The following is a 25,724-nucleotide window of genomic DNA, read 5'->3' as shown; positions in this document are numbered from 1 at the left end:
CTCACCCTCCATGTATCTGTCAGAGTAGCCATCCTCCCAATCCTTTCCTCCATGTATCTGTCAGACTAGCCATCCTCTCCTCCATGTATCTGTCATACTAGCCATCCTCCCACTCCTCTCCTCCATGTATCTGTCAGACTAGCCATCCTCTCCTCCATGTATCTGTCAGACTAGCCATCCTCCCACTCCTCCCCTCCATGTATCTGTCAGACTAGCCATCATCCCCTCATGTATCTGTCAGACTAGCCATCCTCCACTCTATGTATCTGTCAGACTAAACATCCTCCCCCTCATGTATCTGTCAGACTAGCCATCCTCCCCCTCCATGTATCTGTCAGACTAGCCATCCTCCATGTATCTGTCAGACTAGCCATCCTCCCCCTCATGTATCTGTCAGACTAGCCATCCTCCCAATCCTCTCCTCCATGTATCTGTCAGACTAGCCATCCTCTCCTCCATGTATCTGTCAGACTAGCCATCCCCCCTCCATGTATCTGTCAGACTAGCCATCCTCCCCTCCATGTATCTGTCAGACTAGCCATCCTCCACCTCTATGTATCTGTCAGACTAGCCAGCCTCCCCCTCCATGTGTCTGTCAGACTAGCCATCCTCCCCCTCATGTATCTGTCAGACTAGCCATCCTCCCAATCCTCTCCTCCATGTATCTGTCAGACTAGCCATCCTCCCCTCCATGTATCTGTCAGACTAGCCATCCTCCCCCTCTATGTATCTGTCAGACTTGCCATCCTCTCCTCCATGTATCTGTCAGACTAGCCATCCTCCCATTCCATGTATCTGTCAGACTAGCCCTCCTCCCCCTCCATGTATCTGTCAGAGTAGCCATCCTCCCAATCCTTTCCTCCATGTATCTGTCCGACTAGCCATCCTCTCCTCCATGTATCTGTCAGACTAGCCATCCTCCCACTCCTCTCCTCCATGTATCAGTCAGACTAGCCATCCTCTCCTCCATGTATCAGTCAGACTAGCCATCCTCTCCTCCATGTATCTGTCAGACTAGCCATCCTCCCCCTCTATGTGTCTGTCAGACTAGCCATCCTCCCACTCCTCTCCTCCATGTATCTGTCAGACTAGCCATCCTCCCCCTCTATGTATCTGTCAGACTAGCCATCCTCCCCCTCTATGTATCTGTCAGACTAGCCATCCTCTCCTCCATGTATCTGTCAGACTAGCCATCCACCCCTTCCATGTATCTGTCAGACGAGCCATCCTCCCCCTCATGTATCTGTCAGACTAGCCATCCTCCCAATCCTCTCCTCCATGTATCTGTCAGACTAGCCATCCTCCCAATCCTCTCCTCCATGTATCTGTCAGACTAGCCATCCTCCCAATCCTCTCCTCCATGTATCTGTCAGACTAGCCATCCTCTCCTCTATGTATCTGTCAGACTAGCCATCCTCCCCCTCATGTATCTGTCAGACTAGCCATCCTCTCCTCCATGTATCTGTCAGACTAGCCATCCTCCCCCTCCATGTATCTGTCAGACTAGCCATCCTCCCCCTCCATGTATCTGTCAGAGTAGCCATCCTCCCAATCCTTTCCTCCATGTATCTGTCAGACTAGCCATCCTCTCCTCCATGTATCTGTCAGACTAGCCATCCTCCCACTCCTCTCCTCCATGTATCAGTCAGACTAGCCATACTCTCCTCCATGTATCAGTCAGACTAGCCATAATCTCCTCCATGTATCTGTCAGACTAGCCATCCTCCCCCTCTATGTGTCTGTCAGACTAGCCATCCTCCCACTCCTCTCCTCCATGTATCTGTCAGACTAGCCATCCTCCCCCTCTATGTATCTGTCAGACTAGCCATCCTCCCCCTCTATGTATCTGTCAGACTAGCCATCCTCTCCTCCATGTATCTGTCAGACTAGCCATCCTCCCCTTCCATGTATCTGTCAGACGAGCCATCCTCCCCCTCATGTATCTGTCAGACTAGCCATCCTCCCAATCCTCTCCTCCCTGTATCTGTCAGACTAGCCATCCTCCCAATCCTCTCCTCCATGTATCTGTCAGACTAGCCATCCTCCCAATCCTCTCCTCCATGTATCTGTCAGACTAGCCATCCTCTCCTCTATGTATCTGTCAGACTAGCCATCCTCCCCCTCATGTATCTGTCAGACTAGCCATCCTCCCAATCCTCTCCTCCATGTATCTGTCAGACTAGCCATCCTCTCCTCCATGTATCTGTCAGACTAGCCATCCCCCCTCCATGTATCTGTCAGACTAGCCATCCTCCCCTCCATGTATCTGTCAGACTAGCCATCCTCCACCTCTATGTATCTGTCAGACTAGCCAGCCTCCCCCTCCATGTATCTGTCAGACTAGCCATCCTCCCCCTCATGTATCTGTCAGACTAGCCATCCTCCCAATCCTCTCCTCCATGTATCTGTCAGACTAGCCATCCTCCCAATCCTCTCCTCCATGTATCTGTCAGACTAGCCATCCTCTCCTCTATGTATCTGTCAGACTAGCCATCCCCCCTCCATGTATCTGTCAGACTAGCCATCCTCCCCTCCATGTATCTGTCAGACTAGCCATCCTCTCCTCCATGTATCTGTCAGACTAGCCATCCTCCCAATCCTCTCCTCCATGTATCTGTCAGACTAGCCATCCTCTCCTCTATGTATCTGTCAGACTAGCCATCCCCCCTCCATGTATCTGTCAGACTAGCCATCCTCCCCTCCATGTATCTGTCAGACTAGCCATCCTCCCCCTCTATGTATCTGTCAGACTAGCCAGCCTCCCCCTCCATGTATCTGTCAGACTAGCCATCCTCCCCCTCTATGTGTCTGTCAGACTAGCCATCCTCCCAATCCTCTCCTCCATGTATCTGTCAGACTAGCCATCCCCCTCTCCATGTATGTGTCAGACTAGCCATCCTCCCCCTCCATGTATCTGTCAGACTAGCCATCCTCCAAATCCTCTCCTCCATGTATCTGTCAGACTAGCCATCCCCCTCTCCATGTATCTGTCAGACTAGCCATCCTCCCAATCCTATCCTCCATGTATCTGTCAGACTAGCCATCCCCCCTCCATGTATCTGTCAGACTAGCCATCTTCCCAATCCTCTCCTCCATGTATCTGTCAGACTAGCCATCCTCCCCCTCCATGTATCTGTCAGACTAGCCAGCCTCCCCCTCTATCTATCTGTCAGACTAGCCATCATCCCCCTCTATGTGTCTGTCAGACTAGCCATCCTCCCACTCCTCTCCTCCATGTATCTGTTAGACTAGCCATCCCCCCTCTATCTATCTGTCAGACTAGCCATCCTCCCACTCCTCTCCTCCATGTATCTGTCAGACTAGCCAGCCTCCCCCTCTATCTATCTGTCAGACTAGCCATCCTCCCCCTCTATGTGTCTGTCAGACTAGCCATCCTCCCACTCCTCTCCTCCATGTATCTGTCAGACTAGCCATCCTCCCCCTCTATGTATCTGTCAGACTAGCCATCCTCCCCCTCTAAGTATCTGTCAGACTAGCCATCCTCTCCTCCATGTATCTGTCAGACTAGCCATCCTCCCATTCCATGTATCTGTCAGACTAGCCATCCTCCCCCTCCATGTATCTGTCAGACTAGCCGTCCTCCCAATCCTCTCCTCCATGTATCTGTCAGACTAGCCATCCTCCCAGTCCTCTCCTCCATGTATCTGTCAGACTAGCCATCCTCCCCCTCATGTATCTGTCAGACTAGCCATCCTCCCAATCCTCTCCTCCATGTATCTGTCAGACTAGCCATCCTCTCCTCCATGTATCTGTCAGACTAGCCATCCTCCCACTCCTCTCCTCCATGTATCTGTCAGACTAGCCATCCTCTCCTCCATGTATCTGTCAGACTAGCCATCCTCCCAATCCTCTCCTCCATATATCTGTCAGACTAGCCATCCTCTCCTCTATGTATCTGTCAGACTAGCCATCCCCCCTCCATGTATCTGTCAGACTAGCCATCCTCCCCTCCATGTATCTGTCAGACTAGCCATCCTCCCTCTCTATGTATCTGTCAGACTACCCATCCTCTCCTCCATGTATCTGTCAGACTAGCCATCCTCCCCTTCCATGTATCTGTCAGACTAGCCATCCTCCCCCTCCATGTATCTGTCAGAGTAGCCATCCTCCCAATCCTTTCCTCCATGTATCTGTCAGACTAGCCATCCTCTCCTCCATGTATCTGTCAGACTAGCCATCCTCCCACTCCTCCCCTCCATGTATCTGTCAGACTAGCCATCCTCCCCCTCATGTATCTGTCAGACTAGCCATTCTCTCCTCCATGTATCTGTCAGACTAGCCATCCCCCCTCCATGTATTTGTCAGACTAGCCATCCTCCCCCTCTATGTATCTGTCAGACTAGCGATCCTCCCCCTCATGTATCTGTCAGACTAGCCATCCTCCCAATCCTCTACTCCATGTATCTGTCAGACTAGCCATCCTCCCCTCCATGTATCTGTCAGACTAGCCATCCTCCCCCTCTATGTATCTGTCAGACTAGCCAGCCTCCCCCTCCATGTATCTGTCAGATTAGCCATCCTCTCCCTCCATGTATCTGTCAGACTAGCCATCCTCCCACTCCTCTCCTCCATGTATCTGTCAGACTAGCCAACCTCCCCCTCCATGTATCTGTCAGACTAGCCATCCTCTCCCTCCATGTATCTGTCAGACTAGCCATCCTCCCACTCCTCTCCTCCATGTATCTGTCAGACTAGCCATCCTCCCCCTCCATGTATCTGTCAGACTAGCCATCCTCCCACTCCTCTCCTCCATGTATCTGTCAGACTAGACATCCCCCCTCCATGTATCTGTCAGACTAGCCATCCTCCCCTCCATGTATCTGTCAGACTAGCCATCCTCCCTCTCTATGTATCTGTCAGACTAGCCATCCTCTCCTCCATGTATCTGTCAGACTAGCCATCCTCCCCTTCTATGTATCTGTCAGACTAGCCATCCTCCCCCTCCATGTATCTGTCAGAGTAGCCATCCTCCCAATCCTTTCCTCCATGTATCTGTCAGACTAGCCATCCTCTCCTCCATGTATCTGTCAGACTAGCCATCCTCCCACTCCTCTCCTCCATGTATCTGTCAGACTAGCCATCCTCCCACTCCTCCCCTCCATGTATCTGTCAGACTAGCGATCATCCCCCTCATGTATCTGTCAGACTAGCCATCCTCCCCCTCCATGTATCTGTCAGACTAGCCATCCTCTCCTCCATGTATCTGTCAGACTAGCCATCCTCCCCCTCATGTATCTGTCAGACTAGCCATCCTCCCAATCCTCTCCTCCATGTATCTGTCAGACTAGCCAGCCTCCCCCTCCATGTATCTGTCAGACTAGCCATCCTCCCCCTCATGTATCTGTCAGACTAGCCATCCTCCCAATCCTCTCCTCCATGTATCTGTCAGACTAGCCATCCTCCCAATCCTCTCCTCCATGTATCTGTCAGACTAGCCATCCTCTCCTCTCTGTATCTGTCAGACTAGCCATCCCCCCTCCATGTATCTGTCAGACTAGCCATCCTCCCCTCCATGTATCTGTCAGACCAGCCATCCTCCCCCTCTATGTATCTGTCAGACTAGCCAGCCTCCCCCTCCATGTATCTGTCAGACTAGCCATCCTCCCCCTCTATGTGTCTGTCAGACTAGCCATCCTCCCAATCCTCTCCTCCATGTATCTGTCAGACTAGCCATCCCCCTCTCCATGTATCTGTCAGACTAGCCATCCTCCCCCTCCATGTATCTGTCAGACTAGCCATCCTCCCAATCCTCTCCTCCATGTATCTGTCAGACTAGCCATCCCCCTCTCCATGTATCTGTCAGACTAGCCATCCTCCCAATCCTATCCTCCATGTATCTGTCAGACTAGCCATCCCCCCCTCCATGTATCTGTCAGACTAGCCATCCTCCCAATCCTCTCCTCCATGTATCTGTCAGACTAGCCATCCTCCCCCTCCATGTATCTGTCAGACTAGCCAGCCTCCCCCTCTATCTATCTGTCAGACTAGCCATCCTCCCCCTCTATGTGTCTGTCAGACTAGCCATCCTCCCACTCCTCTCCTCCATGTATCTGTTAGACTAGCCATCCCCCCTCTATCTATCTGTCAGACTAGCCATCCTCCCACTCCTCTCCTCCATGTATCTGTCAGACTAGCCAGCCTCCCCCTCTATCTATCTGTCAGACTAGCCATCCTCCCCCTCTATGTATCTGTCAGACTAGCCATCCTCCCCCTCTATGTATCTGTCAGACTAGCCATCCTCTCCTCCATGTATCTGTCAGACTAGCCATCCTCCCCTTCCATGTATCTGTCAGACTAGCCATCCTCCCCCTCCATGTATCTGTCAGACTAGCCGTCCTCCCAATCCTCTCCTCCATGTATCTGTCAGACTAGCCATCCTCCCAGTCCTCTCCTCCATGTATCTGTCAGACTAGCCATCCTCCCCCTCCATGTATCTGTCAGACTAGCCATCCTCCCAATCCTCTCCTCCATGTATCTGTCAGACTAGCCATCCTCTCCTCCATGTATCTGTCAGACTAGCCATCCTCCCAATCCTCTCCTCCATGTATCTGTCAGACTAGCCATCCTCTCCTCCATGTATCTGTCAGACTAGCCATCCTCTCCTCTATGTATCTGTCAGACTAGCCATCCCCCCTCCATGTATCTGTCAGACTAGCCATCCTCCCCTCCATGTATCTGTCAGACTAGCCATCCTCCCTCTCTATGTATCTGTCAGACTAGCCATCCTCTCCTCCATGTATCTGTCAGACTAGCCATCCTCCCCTTCCATGTATCTGTCAGACTAGCCATCCTCCCCCTCCATGTATCTGTCAGAGTAGCCATCCTCCCAATCCTTTCCTCCATGTATCTGTCAGACTAGCCATCCTCTCCTCCATGTATCTGTCAGACTAGCCATCCTCCCACTCCTCCCCTCCATGTATCTGTCAGACTAGCCATCCTCCCCCTCAAGTATCTGTCAGACTAGCCATTCTCTCCTCCATGTATCTGTCAGACTAGCCATCCCCCCTCCATGTATTTGTCAGACTAGCCATCCTCCCCCTCTATGTATCTGTCAGACTAGCCATCCTCCCCCTCATGTATCTGTCAGACTAGCCATCCTCCCAATCCTCTCCTCCATGTATCTGTCAGACTAGCCATCCTCCCCTCCATGTATCTGTCAGACTAGCCATCCTCCCCCTCTATGTATCTGTCAGACTAGCCAGCCTCCCCCTCCATGTATCTGTCAGACTAGCCATCCTCTCCCTCCATGTATCTGTCAGACTAGCCATCCTCTCCCTCCATGTATCTGTCAGACTAGCCATCCTCCCACTCCTCTCCTCCATGTATCTGTCAGACTAGCCATCCTCCCCCTCCATGTATCTGTCAGACTAGCCATCCTCCCACTCCTCTCCTCCATGTATCTGTCAGACTAGACATCCCCCCTCCATGTATCTGTCAGACTAGCCATCCTCCCCTCCATGTATCTGTCAGACTAGCCATCCTCCCTCTCTATGTATCTGTCAGACTAGCCATCCTCTCCTCCATGTATCTGTCAGACTAGCCATCCTCCCATTCCATGTATCTGTCAGACTAGCCATCCTCCCCCTCCATGTATCTGTCAGAGTAGCCATCCTCCCAATCCTTTCCTCCATGTATCTGTCAGACTAGCCATCCTCTCCTCCATGTATCTGTCAGACTAGCCATCCTCCCACTCCTCTCCTCCATGTATCTGTCAGACTAGCCATCCTCTCCTCCATGTATCTGTCAGACTAGCCATCCTCCCACTCCTCCCCTCCATGTATCTGTCAGACTAGCCATCCTCCCCCTCATGTATCTGTCAGACTAGCCATCCTCTCCTCCATGTATCTGTCAGACTAGCCATCCCCCCTCCATGTATCTGTCAGACTAGCCATCCTCCCCCTCTATGTATCTGTCAGACTAGCCATCCTCTCCCTCATGTATCTGTCAGACTAGCCATCCTCCCAATCCTCTCCTCCATGTATCTGTCAGACTAGCCATCCTCCCCCTCTATGTATCTGTCAGACTAGCCAACCTCCCCCTCCATGTATCTGTCAGACTAGCCATCCTCTCCCTCCATGTATCTGTCAGACTAGCCATCCTCCCACTCCTCTCCTCCATGTATCTGTCAGACTAGCCATCCTCCCCCTCCATGTATCTGTCAGACTAGCCATCCTCCCACTCCTCTCCTCCATGTATCTGTCAGACTAGCCATCCTCCCACTCCTCTCCTCCATGTATCTGTCAGACTAGCCATCCTCCCTCTCAATGTATCTGTCAGACTAGCCATCCTCCCCCTCCATGTATCTGTCAGACTAGCCATCCTCCCACTCCTCTTCTCCATGTATCTGTAGCCTTCCCTGTAGCTCAGTTGGTAGAGCATGGTGTTTGCAACGCCAGGGTTGTGGGTTCGATTCCCACAGGGGGCCAGTATAAAAAAAATTATGTATGAAATGTATGCATTCACTACTGTAAGTCGCTCTGGATAAGAGCGTCTGCTAAAGGACTAAAATGTAAAAAAAAAAAATGTATCTGTCAGACTAGCCATCCTCCCCCTCATGTATCTGTCAGACTAGCCATCCTCCCACTCCTCTCCTCCATGTATCTGTCAGACTAGCCATCCTCCCTCTCAATGTATCTGTCAGACTAGCCATCCTCTCCCTCCATGTATCTGTCAGACTAGCCATCCTTCCACTCCTCTCCTCCATATATCTGTCAGACTAGCCATCCTCTCCCTCCATGTATCTGTCAGACTAGCCATCCTCATTCCAAGATGGCGTAGCAGTTCAGACGTCTTTGTCTTGTCGTGTCACGTGAATATATATATTTTTTCCTTCGTATATATTTTTAACCTCAGTTTCAACATACTCTCCTGCAACCCCCCCCACCCAATGTGGTATGGTTCTGCTATTTTCTATACTTTAGAACCGGAACCCCCAACAGAAGCTAGCCAGCTAACTAGCTACTAGCTAGTAGTCAGTTAGCCACTGCTATCAGTCATCAGCTAACCTTAGCCCGGTCAACTCCTGGCAGTCTACACAGCGCGATTCAACCGAGAGCATACCGAACTGCTTTTTCTCCACATCTCCGGTTTCCTACCGCAAGCTCTGAACCTTTTCACCTGGATCATCGCAGCTAGCTAGCTGCTATCCGAGTGGCTACCCTCTGGATAACGTCTCTGTCCCGAAGCAAGCACCAGTGAGCCTGGAACTAGCCTCGTGCTAGGCCCATCTCCTGGCTAGCTGAAGAGGTTCATCAGCCACTCTTTGGGCTACAATACATATTTTGCCAATTGGCCTGGACCCCTTTTACTGCCGATACGGAGCCCCGCCGATTGCATCACGACTGGTCTACCAATGTAAACCGCCTGAGGGGTTTCCACAGGCTCCTCCGTCGCAACGTCCCCTGAAGGCCCATCCGCTAGCCTGCTAGCCATGGCCCGCTAGCTGTCTAGAGCATATCGGACTGTTAGCCGAAGAGGACCATCAGCCAATTTCTTAGGCTACAATACCTATTTTGCCAATTGGCCTGGACCCTTTTACTGCCGATCCAACACGACTGGTCTGCTGACGTAACCGTCCGAGGGGGCTACAACAGATTTCTTCCGTCGCGACGTCCCCCTAAGGCCCTTCGGCTAGCCCCGGCCCATTAGCTGTCTGAATCGTTGTGTCTCCAGCTCGCCTAGCTACCCACTGGTCCCTATGATCACTCTGCTACGCATGCCTCTCCCTAATGTCAATATGTCTTGTCCATTGCTGTTTTGGTTAGTGATTATTGTCTTATTTTACTGTAGAGCCTCCAGCCCTGCTCAATATGCCTTAGCTAGCCCTTTTGCTTCACCTCCCACACATGCGGTGACCTCACCTGGTCAAAATGATGTCTCTAGAGACAAAACCTCTCTCATCGTCACTCAATGCCTAGGTTTACCTCCACTGTATTCACATCCCACCATACCCTTGTCTGTACATTAAGCCTTGAATCTATTCTTCTGCGCCCAGAAACCAACTCCTTTTACTCTCTGTTCCGAACTAGACGACCAGTTCTAATAGCCTTTAGCCGTACCCTTATCCCACACCTCCTCTGTTCCTCTGGTGATGTAAAGGTTAATCCAGGCCCTGCAGCACCTAGCTCCACTCCCATTCCCCAGGCGCTCTCATTTGTTGACTTCTGTAATCGTAAAAGCCTTGGTTTCATGCATGTTAACATTAGAAGCCTCCTCCCTAAGTTTGTTTTACTCACTGCTTTAGCACACTCTGCCAACCCAGATGTCCTAGCCGTGTCTGAATCCTGGCTTAGGAAGGCCACCAAAAATCCTGAAATTTCCATCCCTAACTATAACATTTTCCGACAAGATAGAACTCCCAAATGGGGCGGAGTTGCAATCTACTGCAGAGATAGCCTGCAGAGTTCTGTCATACTATCCAGGTCTGTGCCCAAACAATTTGAGCATCTACTTCAAAAATTCACCTTTCCAGAAACAAGTCTCTCACCGTTGCTACTTGTTATAGACCACCTTCTGCCCCCAGCTGTGCCCTGGACACCATATGTGAATTGATTGTTCCCATCTATCTTCCGAGCTCGTACTGTTAGGTGACCTAAACTGGGACATAATTAACACCCCAGCCGTCCTACAATCTAAGCTAGATGCCCTCAATCTCACACAAATTATCAATGAACCTACCAGGTACAACACCAAATCCGTAAACACGGGCACCCTCATAGATATCATCCTGACCAACCTGCCCTCTAAATACACCTCTGCTGTCTTCAACCAGGATCTCAGCGATCACTGCCTGATTGTCTGTGTCCGTAATGGGTCTGCGGTCAAACGACCAACCCTCATCACTGTGAAACGCTCCCTAAAACACTTCAGCGAGCAGGCCTTTCTAATCAACCTGGCCTGGGTATCCTGGAAGGATATTGACCTCATTCCGTCAGTAGAGGATGCCTGATTATTCTTTAAAAGTGCCTTCCTCACCATCTTAAATAAGCATGCCCCATTCAAAAAATGTAGATCTAAGACCTGACATAACCCTTGGTTCACTCCAGACCTGACTGCCCTTGACTAGCACAAAACATCCTGTGGCGTACTGCAATAGCATCAATTAGCCCCCGTGATATGCAACTTTTCAGGGAAGTTAGGAACCAATATACACAGGCAGTTAGGAAAGCAAAGGCTAGCTTTTTCAAACAGAAATTTGCATCCTGTAGCACAAACTCCAAAAAGTTCTGGGACCCTGTAAAGTCCATGGAGAATAAGAGCACCCCGTCCCAGCTGCCCACTGCACTGAGGCTAGGAAACACTGTCACCACCAATAAATCCACGATAATTGAGAATTTCAATGAGCATTTTTCTACAGCTGGCCATGCTTTCCACCTGGCTACCCCTACCCCGTTCAACAGCCCTGCACCCCAAACAGCAACTTGCCCAAACCTCCCACATTCCTCCTTCACCCAAATCCAGATAGCTGATGTTCTGAAAGAGTTGCAAAATCTGGATCCCTACAAATCAGCTTGGATAGACAATCTGGACCCTCTCTTTCTAAAATTAACTGCCGCAATTGTTGCAACCCCTATTACTAGCCTGTTCAACCTCTCTTTCGTATCATCTGAGATCCCCAAAGATTTGAATGCTGCCGCGGTCATCCCCCTCTTCAAAGGGGGAGACACTCTAGACACAAACTGTTACAGACCTATATCTATCCTACCCTGCCTTTCTATGGTCTTCGAAAGCCAAGATAACAAACAGATCACCGACCATTTCGAATCCCACCGTACCTTCTCCGCTGTGGAATCCGGTTTCCGAGCTGGGTGCACCTCAGCAACGCTCAAGGTCCTAAACGATATCATAACCACCATCGATAAAAGACAATACTGTGCAGCCATATTCGTCGTCCTGGCCAAGGCTTTCGACTCTGTCAATCACCACATTCTTATCGGCAGACTCAACAGCCTTGGTTTCTCAAATGATTGCCTCGCCTGGTTCACCAACTACTTTTCAGACAGAGTTCAGTGTGTCAAATCGGAGGTCCTGTTGTCCGGACCTCTGGCAGTCTCTATGGGGGTGCCACAGGGTTCAATTCTCGGGCCGACTCTTTTCTCTGTATACATCAATGATGTCGCTCTTGCTGCTGGTTATTCTCTGATCCACCTCTACGCAGATGACACCATTCTGTATACTTCTGGCCCTTCTTTGGACACTGTGTTAACTAAACTCCAGACGACCTTCAATGCCATACAACTTTCCTTCCGTGGCCTCCAACTTCTCTTAAATGCAAGTAAAACTAAATGCATGCTCTTCAACCGATTGCTGCACGCACCTGCCCGCCCGTCCAGCATCACTACTCTGGACGGTTCTAACTTAGAATATGTGGACAATTACAAATACCTAGGTGTCTGGTTAGACTGTAAACTCTCCTTCCAGACTCACATTAAGCATCTCCAATCCAAAATTAAATCTAGAATTGGCTTCCTATTTCGCAACAAAGCCTCCTTCACTCATGCTGCCAAACATACCCTCGTAAAACTGACTATCCTACCGATACTTGACTTCGGCGATGTCATTTACAAAATAGCCTCCAACACTCTACTCAGCAAATTGGATGCAGTCTATCACAGTGCCATCCGTTTTGTCACCAAAGCCCCCTATACAACCCACCAATGCGACCTGTATGCTCTCGTTGGCTGGCCCTCGCTTCATATTGGTCGCCAAACCCACTGGCTCCAGGTCATCTGTAAGTCTTTGCTAGGTAAAGCCCCACCTTATCTCAGCTCACTGGTCACAATAGCAGCACCCACCCATAGCACGCACTCCAGCAGGTATATTTCACTGGTCACCCCCAAAGCCTATTCCTATTTGGTCGCCTTTCCTTCCAGTTCTCTGCTGCCAATGACTGGAACAAATTGCAAACATCACTGAAGATGGAGACTCATATCACCCTCACTAAATTTAAGCATCAGCTGTCAGAGCAGCTCACAGATCATTGCACCTGTACATAGCCCATCTGTAAATAGCCCATCCAACTACCTCATCCACATGTTGTTATTATTTTTTTTGCTCCTTTGTACCCCAGTATCTCTACTTACACACTAATCTTCTGCACATCTATCACTCCAGTGTTTAAATGCTAAATTGTAATTACTTTGCCACTACGGCCTATTTATTGCCTTACCTCCATAATCTTTGCACACACTGTATATAGATTTTTTCTATTGTGTTATTGACTGTACGTTTGTTTATTCCATGTGTAACTGTGTTGTTGTTTGTGTCGCACTGCTTTGCTTTATCTTGGCCAGGTCACAGTTGTAAATGACAACTTGTTCTCAACTGGCCTACCTGGTTAAATAAAGGTGAAAACATTTTAAAAAGTGAAATAACTGTGAAAGAAAATCGTCCCACTCCTCTCTTTCATGGATGTGTCAGACTCAGTGATGATTTTAGCATGTAAATCTTGGTGGGACATTCTCAACTTTTTTTTATTTTTATGCATGCCAGCAAAGCCACTACACTAAGATACACTAAACAATACATTAATTGCACTATAACGGTGACAAACGGTGCCCACAAACTGTTAGGGCCTACATAAAGCTGTCCGAACTGCAGTCCCAACATCTTACCACTGCTACACATGGCTATCAGCGGAGCCTTGTCTGGCAGCGAAACAGTTCATTCAGCCTCATTTACTGCCTTTTTAAAAAACATAGCTTATATGGCTGACTTGCTTAAACAAATCTGGTTTCTAATAACAATTGAGATGTACAAACTATGGCATAAGGGAATGATGAGCGGATAACAGGCAATCTGTAATTTCAATTAAGACATTAATGAGCGAGCTAAGATGGACGTAGTCAATATAACTATTTGTTCAGCACTTTTGAAATGTACAGCGACAGAATTCAGAACATGGGCCATTCTTACAGTATTCTCTCTGTACACCAAGTCAGAACCGTACGATAAATAAGGGGCATATAAGCAGACAATGAAAGCTCTAAAATATTTGGCTACATGTGCACCACCAAGTCAGAACACTAGGTTAAGTTATGAGGGGGACGGGGACCAAATTATTAGGGTGAGGCACATTGGCTAGTAAAGGCTTACTACACAACATACACTTAGTATTACTTTCTTAGCTACAGTATACATATCTCCCTGGAATATTACATCATTTTGCAGCAGCATTCAAAACATTTTTGGACTCACCGTTGTGCTGTGCTCACTTGAACAGAAAGGTGGCACGGCCGTCCTTCTTGTGGGCAAATTTTGTCATAAAACTTTGTCATCATAGTCTGGCATTCTCTGGATTTATGGTGCTTTCAAGACAAATGGAAAAAAAAAAAAAAGAGTTGAATCATGACGTCAGTGATCTTCAGGTTGGAGCTCTAGAAAGAGACCAGAATTCCCGACTTGGAATTCCAAGTTGGATGACCGTTCAAAACGTATCTTCCCAGTCGGATCTCATTTTTTTCAGTTGACTTGAACTCACTAAGTCTGAGATTTCCCAGTTTCGAGTTTCCAGTTGTTTTGAATGCGGCAAAGTCATGCTGGATTGACAGCCTGGACAATACAGTTGAAGTCAGAAGTTTACATACACTTAGGTTGTTAATAAACTATAGTTTTGCCAAGTCGGATAGGACATCTACTTTGTGCCTGACACAAGTCATTTTTCCAACAATTGTTTACAGACAGATTATTTCACTTATAATTCACTGTATCACAATTCCAGTGGGTCAGAAGTTTACATACACTAAGTTGACTGTGCCTTTAAACAGCTTGGGAAATTCCGGAAAATGATGTCATGGCTTTAGAAGCTTCTGATAGGCTAATTAACAGAATTTGAGTCAATTGGAGGTGTACCTGTGGAGGTATTTCAAGGCCTACCGTCAAACTCAGTGCCTCTTTGCTTGACATCCTGGGAAAATCTGAAGAAATCAGCCAAGACCTCAGAAACAAAATTGTAGACCTCCACAGGTCTGGTTCATCCTTGGAAGCAATTTCCAAATACCTGAAGGTACCACGTTCATCTGTATAAACAATGGTACACAAGTATAAACACCATGGGACCACGCTGCCGTCATACCGCTCAGGAAGGAGACGCATTCTGTCTCCTAGAGATTAATGTACTTTAGTGCGAAAAGTGCAAATCAATCCCAGAACAACAGCAAAGGACCTTGTGAAGATGCTGGAGGAAACAGGTACAAAAGTATCTATATCCACAGTAAAACGAGTCCTACATCGTCATAACCTGAAAGGCAGCTCAGCAAGGAAGAAGCCACTGCTCCAAAACTGCCATAAAAAGCCAGACTACGGTTTGCAACTGCACATGGGAACAAAGATCACACTTTTTGGAGAAATATCCTCTGGTCTGATGAAACAAAAAAAGAACTGTTTGGCCATAATGACCATTGTTATGTTTGGAGGAAAAGGGGGAGGTTTGCAAGCCGAAGAACACCATCCCAACCGTGAAGCACGGGGGTGGCAGCATCATGTTGTGGTGGTGCTTTGCTACAGGTGCCCTTCACAAAATAGATGGCATCATGAGGAGGAAAATTATGTAGCTATATTGAAGCAACATCTCAAGACATCAGTCAGGAAGTTAAAGCTTGGTCGCAAATGGGTCTTCCAAATGGACAATTACCCCAAGCATACTTCCAAAGTTGTAGCAAAATGGCTTAAGGACAACAAAGTCAAGGTATTGGAGTGGTCATCCAAAGCCCTGACCTTAATCCTATAGAAAATGTGTGGGCAGAACTGAAAAAGCGTGTGCGAGCAAGGAGGCCTACAAACCTGACTCCGTTACACCAGCTCTGTCAGGAAGAATGGGCCAAAACTCACCCAACTTATTGTGGGAAGATTGTGGAAGGCTACCTGAAACGTTCGACCCAAGTTAAACAATTTAAAGGCAATGCTACCAAATACTAATTGAGTGTATGTAAACTTCTGACCCACTGGGAATGTGATGGAAGAAATAAAAGCTGAAATAAATAATTCCCTCTACTATTATTCTGACATTTCACATTGTTAAAATAAAGTGGTGATCCTAACTGACCTAAAACAGGGAATTTTTACTAGGATTAAATGTCAGGAATTGTGAAAACTGAGTTTAAATGTATTTGGCTAAAGTGTATGTAAACTTCCGACTTCAACTGTATATTCAACCTTTTGTTGCGTGTGAATGTTGATCCTTTTAAGTTTGGAAAAGAGACCCTTAAACCCAGACTTATACCACACACCCTCTCCACCGAATAGCAGAGGAAGCAAAAATTGTAGTTCTTTGCCATGCTTGCATTTATACACTGATTCCTTCCAAACCACTCATTGTTGAATCTTCGATTTCCAACTTGTTGTGTAATGTTTATGTCCAATGGCCAATGAGCACCGATACGTTTTATTTATAATTTATTTTCATATGACAAGGATTGAAAAGGATTTGCCAGTAGATTGTCGAGGTGATTCATGATGATGACTGCTTGTCTAGCTTGCTAAGTAAGCTTGCTAAGTAAGATCAGTCCAATCAAAGCTGCGGTAGATATAACATGATTTGACATCCTTTTATCTGTGGCCAATAACCTTGAGCCTTCTTGGATGAGCACTTCTATTGTAAATCAATGGCAGCACCCAAGGGGGCTTGAACTTTCTTGCTCTCCCTGTGGATTTTGCAATGACATTGTGTCCCCATGACTGACAGAACACTGAGCCAATCAATGCGCAACTAGAGAAGATTACCAACCCTTACGCTCTGTATTTTTTCAGCTGGCTGCCCCTCAGAAAGCACTGAGCTACGCTGAAACACCTGCATGTTGGTGCTGTCTTACTCAAGAAAGCAAAAAATACACCATGTTTGTATGTGGCTTTATTAACTCAATATTCCTTTTTTCATATTTTTTTTACATTGTTTGCTTACGACACATATGCCACGTTTTAATGCCAAAAAATAGGTGACAACAAAAAAGAAAAGACTAGCCATCCTCCCCCTCCATGTATGTCAGCCCGGATGAACAGGAAGAATCAGCCCCCATCTCACAGGGAGGTGAACGAGGAGTCACACACTCCTTTCACACCTCTCTTTCTCTCTCTGTCTGAGACACACACAAACACACACACACTCTTGCTGGTTTCTCAAACATTGGCATTCTGCCTCAGCTCAACCGTAGCACCCACCAGACAAGAAAGAGAGGGGGGAAGCTAAACCTGAAGCTAAATCTCCTCATCTTCTTCTTCTTCTCTTTCCCTCCCTCTCTTTATCATGTCCGTTTCTCCATCTCTTTATCATCTGTCTGTTTCTCCATCTCTTTATCGTCTGTCTGTTTCTCCCTCTCTGGGAGACTCCATCATATCAAACTAATCAGTGGATCTAAGATATGAAGACATGAACTTAAATACCTCTGCTCATTTCATTCTCCTCGGGAGTTTCACAGAATCTGAAATGTAGAGATTCACCTTTGTCTAACCCTTTTTTTACTAAATAAAAATAATATTTTCCTTTGTCGAAAACCAACGAAGTGGAAGAAAGGCATTTAAGTTTTGTCAGCCAGAACTAGTTTGGGGGTTTCCTTCGCTCTGTGTCTCGCATCATATCATAATTACCTGCTATATTTTTGTGTGACCATAACTAGTCATATCTAATTGTGCTTGGAAGGTCAGAGCTAAACTTAGAAATTACAACAAACCGGTGCATTAGTTTAAATTAAAGTTGAAAGGCAAGCTGACCTGCACCAGACTCAAGTCTAAGACTTCCTACGAAAAGCCTGGGCCTTCGACACTCCAACTGTAAAAAGCCCATTAGTGATAGAGAAGGAAACAAACACTCCACTCCTATTTTGTACTCTTCCTTTCTTTCCAATCTGCACGCTTAGTCACTGGCACAAATCATTTCATAACAGGCCGGGGGGCGTTCGTGTTTGTGTGTATACATCAAAGCCCTGCACACGCACACAGAGGAACATGGCCAAAATAAAAGGGGAGCAAGAAAACAAACATAACCCTTTGTTCTGGTGGAGGCCCGTCTCGGCCCTGATTAGAGAAGAAGGAAAAGAGAAAGAGAGGAGGAAGGCTCAGATCTGCCGGACCCTCGCTCTGACGTTCCGATCTTGGCCCCCCGTCATAATCGCTCCGGAAGCAGGAATTATTTTAGAAGGGTTTGGAATAATGAATGAACCGGAAAGTGTCCGTCGTCGTACACTTGGATCGGCGGGAAGTTGCCCTGTGGTGGGGTTAGGGACAGTGGCACGACATGGCTAATAGCTGATTAGAGCCTCCAGGATACCATGATGGAGCATGCCCTCGTTGGGTGACTTCCTATTGTTGGATGCAGGATCTTCAAAGAGCGAGCACACCCTCCGTGTACTAAACTCACCTACCTGCCCAGATCCCACTTCTGACACCATTACGTCTATTTAGAGCTAGGGTCAAAAGAGACAACGGCAAGTATCCATTAAAAAAAGACAGTGGATATTTCACTGAATGTGGGTTTGAAATGAAACAGATCTACAATGAGCACCATGGAATCATGCATTCCAACTGACTTTGAAACAGGACTGTCTGAGTTCAGCATTTGAAGTGATATGCCTTTTTTGAGTTGTCAAAATGTCTCACTCTAACCTTTAACCCCTCCCTGCTCTCTTACAGCCCAGAACTAACTGCCTGGATCTGAGACAGCATGCTCTGAGTAAAATTAACCCAGTTTAACACAGTGGCAAGGGCAAGGGCAAGGTCATGAGCACAGGTTCAACAGGATGCCAAGGTAGAAAAATAGATGCATGAATATAATCAATATAATGCCTGTCAGTAGTGTCACTCTGATTCCACAGCAAGTGACACTACTGGCATTATCGCATGAGAGCTGCGCCTACTTTTTCTGATTCATGTGATTTTGGGTTGCACCTCCAATCACGTTGGTTGAGGAGCTGTCCAGTGTCCACTCCCCTCCAAAAGCTCAACAGAAACACATCTTACATAATAGCCCTGCCACTCAAGGTTTGATTACAACTGTTACCACCTTCATTACTACGCATTTCAATATGGCATCATATTTAGACCTGTTTTGATTGTATTTATGTGAAAAAATAGTTTTATCTTTGTGTGGTGTGTGAGATTGTACTGCTGTAAATCACACACAGGTGTGTTCCCTTCCTGCTTCCCATGACTGCCTCCAAGCTAACCTCTTAGCCACATACCATCTTGCTTTCACCCCCCCATCTTTCTCTCTCCCTCCCTCTCTCTCTCTCTAACTCACTCTCTTCCCCACCCTCTTCCTCTCTCCCCCCTCTCTCCCCTTCTCTCCCCCCTCTCTCTTTCTTTCTCTCTCTCCCCCCTCTCTCTCCCTTCCCCTCTCCCTCGCCCTCTCTCCCTTCCATTCTCCCCCCTCTCTCTCCCCCCTCTATTTCTTTCTCTCTCTCTCTCCCCCTCTCTCTCTGCCCTCCCCATCCCCCTCTCCCTCTCTCTTTCACTCTCTTCCCCTTCTGTCCCCCTTCTGTCCCCCTCTCTCTCTCCCCCTCTCGTTCTCTGACCCCTCTCGTTCTCTCCCCTTTCTCTCTCTCCCCCTCTCTCTGCCCTCCCCATTCCCCTCTCCCTCTCTCTTTCACTCTCTCCCCCTTCTGTCCCCCTTCTGTCCCCCTCTCTCTCCCCCTCTCGTTCTCTGCCCCCTCTCGTTCTCTCCCCTTTCTCTCTCTCTCTCCCCCTCCCTCCCCTCCCTCCCCATCTCTCTCTCTCTCTGTCTCTCTCTCTCTCCCCATCTCTCTGACTCTTTCCCTCCCTCTAATTCTCTCTCTCTCAATTCAATTCAGACTTTTTCCACATTTTGTTACGTTACAGCCTTATTCTTATTCTAGCCTTTTTGTTCCCCTCATCAATCTACACACAATACCCCATAATGACAAAGCAAAAACAAGTTTTTATAAATTTTTGCACATTTATTACAAATAAAAAACGGACATTTTACATTTACATAAATATCCAGACCCTTTACTCAGTACTTTGTTGAAGCAGCTTCCGCAGCAATTACAGCATTGAGTCTTCTTAGGTATGATGCTACAAGCATGGCACACATGGGGAGTTTCTCAAATTCATCTCTGCAGATCCTCTCAAGCTCTGTCAGGTTGGATGGGAAGCGTCGCTGCACAGCTATTTTCAGGTCTCTCCAGAGATGTTCAATCAGGTTCAAGTCCGAGCTCTGGCTGGGCCACTCAAGGACATTCAGAGACTTGTCCCGAAGCCACTGCTGCATTGTCTTGGCTGCGTGCTTAGGGTCAATGTCCTGTTGGAGGGTGACCTTTGCCCCAGTCTGAAGTCCTGAGCAATCTGGAGCAGGTTTTCATCAAGGATCTCTCTGTACTTTGCTCCATTCATCTTTCTCTTGATCCTGACTAGTCTCCCAGTCCTTGCCGCTGAAAAACATCCCCACAGCATAATGCTGCCACCACCATGCTTCATCGTAGGGATGGTGCAGGTTTCCTCCAGAACTTGGTTTCATCAGACCAGAGAATCTTGTTTCTCATGGTCTGTGAGTCCTTTAGGTTCCTTTTGGCAAACTCCAAGTGGGCTGTCATGTGCCTTTTACTGAGGAGTGGCTTCTGTCTGGACACTCTACCATAAAGGCCTGATTGGTGGAGTGCTGCAGAGATGGTTGTCCTTCTGGAAGGTTCTCCCATCTCCACAGAAGAACTCTGGAGCTCTGTCAGAGTGACCATTGGGTTCTTGGTCACCTCTCTGACCAAGGTCCTTCTCCCCCGAATGCTCAGTTTGGCAGGGCAGCCAGCTCTAGGAAGAGTCTTGGTGGTTCCAAACTTCTTCCATTTAAGAATGATGGAGGCCACTCTGTTCTTGGGGATCATCAATGCTGCCGACATTTTTTGGTACCCTCCCCAGACCTGTGCCTCGACACAATCTTGTCTCGGGGCTCTACAGACAATTCCTTCGACCTCATGGCATGGTATTTGCTCTGACATGCACTGTCAACTGTGGGACCTTATATAATCAAGCGGACCAATCAAGTTGTAAAAATATCTCAAGGATGATCAATGGAAACAGGATGCACCTGAGCTTAATTTCGAGTCTCATTGCAAAGGGTCTGAATGCTTAAGCAAATCAGTTGAAAATATATATTTTTTATACATTTACAAAAATTAATTTGAGTCATTATGAGGTATTGTCTGTAGATTGCTGAGGAACTGTCTTTATTTAATCCATTTTAGAATAAGGCTTATTTATTTGAATAAAATTCAAAGAAAATTGTAATGTAACAACAAGTCAAGGGCTCTTTCTGAAGGCATTGTATGTTTACATTGCCAAAGCAAGTGAAATAGATAATAAACAAAAGTGAAATAAACAGTAACAAATGTACAGTAAACATTACACTCTTTCCCTTTCCCCTTTACAGTGGTGTTTGTTCTTCACTGGTTGACATTTTCTTGTGGTACAAGTTCACAAATCTTGCTGCTGTGAATGCACTGCGGTATTTCATCGAATAGATATGGGAGTTTATCAAAATTGGATTTGTTTTCGAATTCTTTGTGGGTCTGTGTAATCTGAGGGAAATCTGTGTCTCTAATATGGTCATACACTTGGCAGGAGGTTATGACCTGCGGTTCAGTTTCCACCTCATTTTGTGGGCAGTGTGCATATAGCCTATTTTCTCTTGAGAGCAAGGTCTTCCTACGGCGGTCTCGCTCAAAAGCAAGGCTATGCTCACTGAGTCAGTACATAGTCAAAGCTTTCATTCATTTTGGGTCAGTCACAGTGGTCAGGTATTCTGCCATTGTGTACTGTCTGTTTAGGGCCAAATAGCATTCCAGTTTGCTCAGATTTTTTTGTTGTTAATTCTTTACATTGTGTCAGTAATCATTTTTTTGTTTTCTCATGATTTGGTTGGGTCTAATTGTGTTGCTGTCCTGGGGCTCTGTGTGATCTGTTTGTGTTTGTGAACAGAGCCCCAGGACCAGCTTGCTGAGGGGACTATTCTCCAGGTTCATCTCTCTGTAGGTGATGGCTTTGTTATGGAAGGTTTGGGAATCACTTCTTTTTAGGTGGTTGTAGAATTTAACGGTTTCTTTCTGGATTTTGATAATTAGCGGGTATCGGCCTAATTCTGCTCTGCATGCATTATTTGGTGTTTTTTACTTTGTACAGAGATTATATTTTTGCAGAATTCTGCGTGGAGGGTCTCAATTTGGTGTTGGTCCCATTTTCTGAATTCTCACAACCATAAAGGGCAATGGGTTCTGTAACTAATTCAAGTATTTTTCGACAGATCCTAATTGGTATTTTTTGTGTACTCTAGGGAAACAGTGACTAGATGGAATTTGTATTTGTGGTCCTGGCAACTGGACCGTTTTTGGAACACCATTATTTTTGTCTTACTGAGAGTTACTGTCAGGGCCAAGGTCTGACAGCATCTGTGAAGAAGATCTATGTGCTGCTGTTGGCCCTCCTTGGTTGGGGGGAGAAGCCCAGATCATCAGCAAACCTTAGACATTTTACTTCAGATTCTAGTAGGGTGAGGCCGGGTGCTGCAGACTGTTCAAGTGCCCTCGCCAATTCGTTGATATATACAGTTGAAATAGGAAGTTTACATACACTTTAGCCAAATACATTTAAACTGAGTTTTTCACAATTCCTGACATTTAATCCTAGTAAACTTTCCCTGTCTTAGATAAGTTAGGATAAGCACTTTATTTTAAGAATGTGAAATGTCAGAATAACAGTTGAGAGAATGATCTATTTTAGTTTTTATTTCTTTCATCACATTCCCAGTCGGTCAGAAGTTTTACATACACTCAATTAGTATTTGGTAGCGTTGCCTTTAAATTGTTTGAAACTTGGTTAAAACATTTTGGGTAGCCTTCCACAAGCTTCCCACAATAAGTTGTTTGCATTTTGGCCCATTCCTCCTGACAGAGCTGTTGTTACTGTGTCAGGTTTGTAGGCCTCCTTGCTCTCACACGCTTTTTCAGTTCTGCCCACACATTTTCTATGGGATTGAGGTCAGGGCTTTGTGATGGCTACTCCAATACCTTGACTTTGCTGTCCTTAAGCCATTGTGCCACAACTTTGGAAGTATGCTTGTGGTCATTGTCCATTTGGAAGACCCATTTGCGACCAAGCTTTAACTTCCTGACTGATGTCTTGAGATGTTGCTTCAATATATCCACATAATTTTCCGTCCTCATGATGTCATCTATTATATGAAGTGCACCAGTCCCTCCTGCAGCAAAGCATCCCCACAACATGAGGCTGCCAAACCCGTGCTGCACGGTTGGGATGGTGTTTATCGGCTTGCAAGCCTCCTCCTTTTTCCGCCAAACATAACGATGGTCATTATGGCCAAAAAGTTATATTTTTGTTTGATCAGACAAGAGGACATTTCTCCAAAAAGTCTGATCTTTGTCCCCATGTGCAGTTGCAAACCGTATTCTGGCTATTTTATGGCGGTTTTGGAGCAGTGGCTTCTTCCTTGCTGAGAGGCCTTTCAGGTTATGTCGATATAGGACTTGTTTCACTGTGGATATAGATAATTTTGTGCCCGTTTCCTCCAGCATCTTCACAAGGTCCTTTGCTGTTGTTCTGGGATTGATTTGCACTTTTCGTACCAAAGAACTTTCATCTCTAGGAGACAGAACGCGTCTCCTTCCTGAGCCGTATGACGGCTGCATGGTCCCATGGTGTTTATACTTGCGTACTATTGCTTGTACAGATTAACGTGGTACCTTCAGGTATTTGGAAATTGCTGCCAAAGATGAAGCAGACTTGTGGGGGTCTACAATTTTTTTTCTGAGGTCTTGGCTGATTTCCTTTGATTTTCCCAGGATGCCAAGCAAAAAGGCACTGAGTTTGAAGGTAGGCCTTGAAATACATCCATAGGTACACCTCCAATTGACTTAAATTATGTCAATTAGTCTATCAGAAGCCTCTAAAGCCATGACATCAATTTCTGGAATTTTCCAAGCTGTTTAAAGGCACAGTCAACTTAGTGTATGTTAACTTCTGACCCACTGGAATTGTGATACAGTGAATTATAAGTGGAATTATCTGTCTGTAAACAATTGTTGGAAAAATTACTTGTGTCATGCACAAAGTAGATGTCCTAACCGACTTGCCAAAACTATAGTTTGTTAACAAGAAATTCGTGGAGTGGTTGAAAAACAAGTTTAAATGACTCCAACCTAAGTGTATGTAAACTTCCGACTTCAACTGTATGTTTGTAGAGGGTGGGGCTTATGCTGCATCTCTGTCTCACCCCACCCCCCTGTGGAAAGAAATAAAAAAAAATGCTAATTTTAAAACGCACACATTTTGTTTGTTTACATGGATTTTATAATGTCGTATGCTTTTCCCCCACCACAACTTTCCATCAATTTGTAAAGCAGACCCTCATGACAAATTGAGTCAAAAGCTTTTTTGAAGTCAACAAAGCATGAGAAGACTTTGCCTTTGTTTTTGTTTGTTTGTCAATTAGGGTGTGCAGGGTGAATACGTGGTCCGTCGTACAGTAATTTGGTAAAAAGCCAATTTGACATTTTCTCAGGGCATTGTTTTCACTGAGGAAATGTACAAATCTGCTGTTAATGCAGAGGATTTTCCCAAGGTTGCTCTCCCTCTCTGTCTCTCTCTCTCCCCCCACCCCCCATGTGGTACCTGTAGCTAGCATATGGTATTATGCTAATAATACACAACATGTATATGGTATAACAACAAGACAACATGTCAACATAATATAACAATACTGTATGTTTTTATTCAGCATCTTATGTCTGTCATATGTCATGTATCTCCCCATGATTATGTCTTGATGTGTTATTGTAAATGCCATTCAAAATAGATATTAAAACATACCCAGGGTCATGCTACAGACACATTACAGATAGGGTTAATATAGGTTCATTACTCCCTGTGTTAATATAGGTTCATTAGTCCCTGGGTTAATATAGGTTCCAAGGACAAGTGCCTCCTTACTCCTCAGCATTTCAATTGGTGTGTGTGTGTGTGTGTGTGTGTGTGTGTGTGTGTGTGTGTGTGTGTGTGTGTGTGTGTGTGTGTGTGTGTGTGTGTGTGTGGAGGTGGCTGCAGACATCTGGCCAGACAGAGGACCCTCTGTTCCCTATATGTTTTCCTTGGGGGCTCAAGGCTAAAACCTTGGTCTACCACCTATCTCTCATCATGTGAACACAACACTATTGTGAGGCTTGAGATGAGAGACATTTAAACCATCAAGGTCTATGTCTGTTGGTGTAGTGTGTGTGTAGCACTGTAGGTTATATACCAAAGTATGTTAAGACAGGGATATTATCCATATTATGACAGGTAATGGGATATCAAACGATAGCAGTAGTTTATTCAGGTTGCGTCCTTCCCCTTGCGTCCTTCCCCTTCATCTTCTACAGTCTCTAGTCTATTGGTGGTAAATCTCTCTCACAATCCTGTCAACATGGTACTTGCCAGTTATTTGCTACAGCAATATGTGTGGTTCTTTTTATAATTAAATTGGTAACTAGCTAACAAATGGTTAAAAAAAGCTATTGTCTTTTCTATAATAGCCTGAGAGAGAATAGAATATCAGCGGAGACTATATCAGCTTTGAGAATATAATTCCTATCAGAGATACACAATGCTGGGCTGGTGTAGGAGTGACTGTTATGAAAACAGGACAGAGCACGGTGCACACACACACACACACACACACACACACACACACACACACACACACACACACACAC

Source organism: Salmo salar, chromosome ssa09 (assembly GCF_905237065.1).
Source record: "Salmo salar chromosome ssa09, Ssal_v3.1, whole genome shotgun sequence".
In the NCBI taxonomy this organism is placed as follows: domain Eukaryota; kingdom Metazoa; phylum Chordata; class Actinopteri; order Salmoniformes; family Salmonidae; genus Salmo; species Salmo salar.
This window is presented reverse-complemented; position numbering follows the sequence as displayed.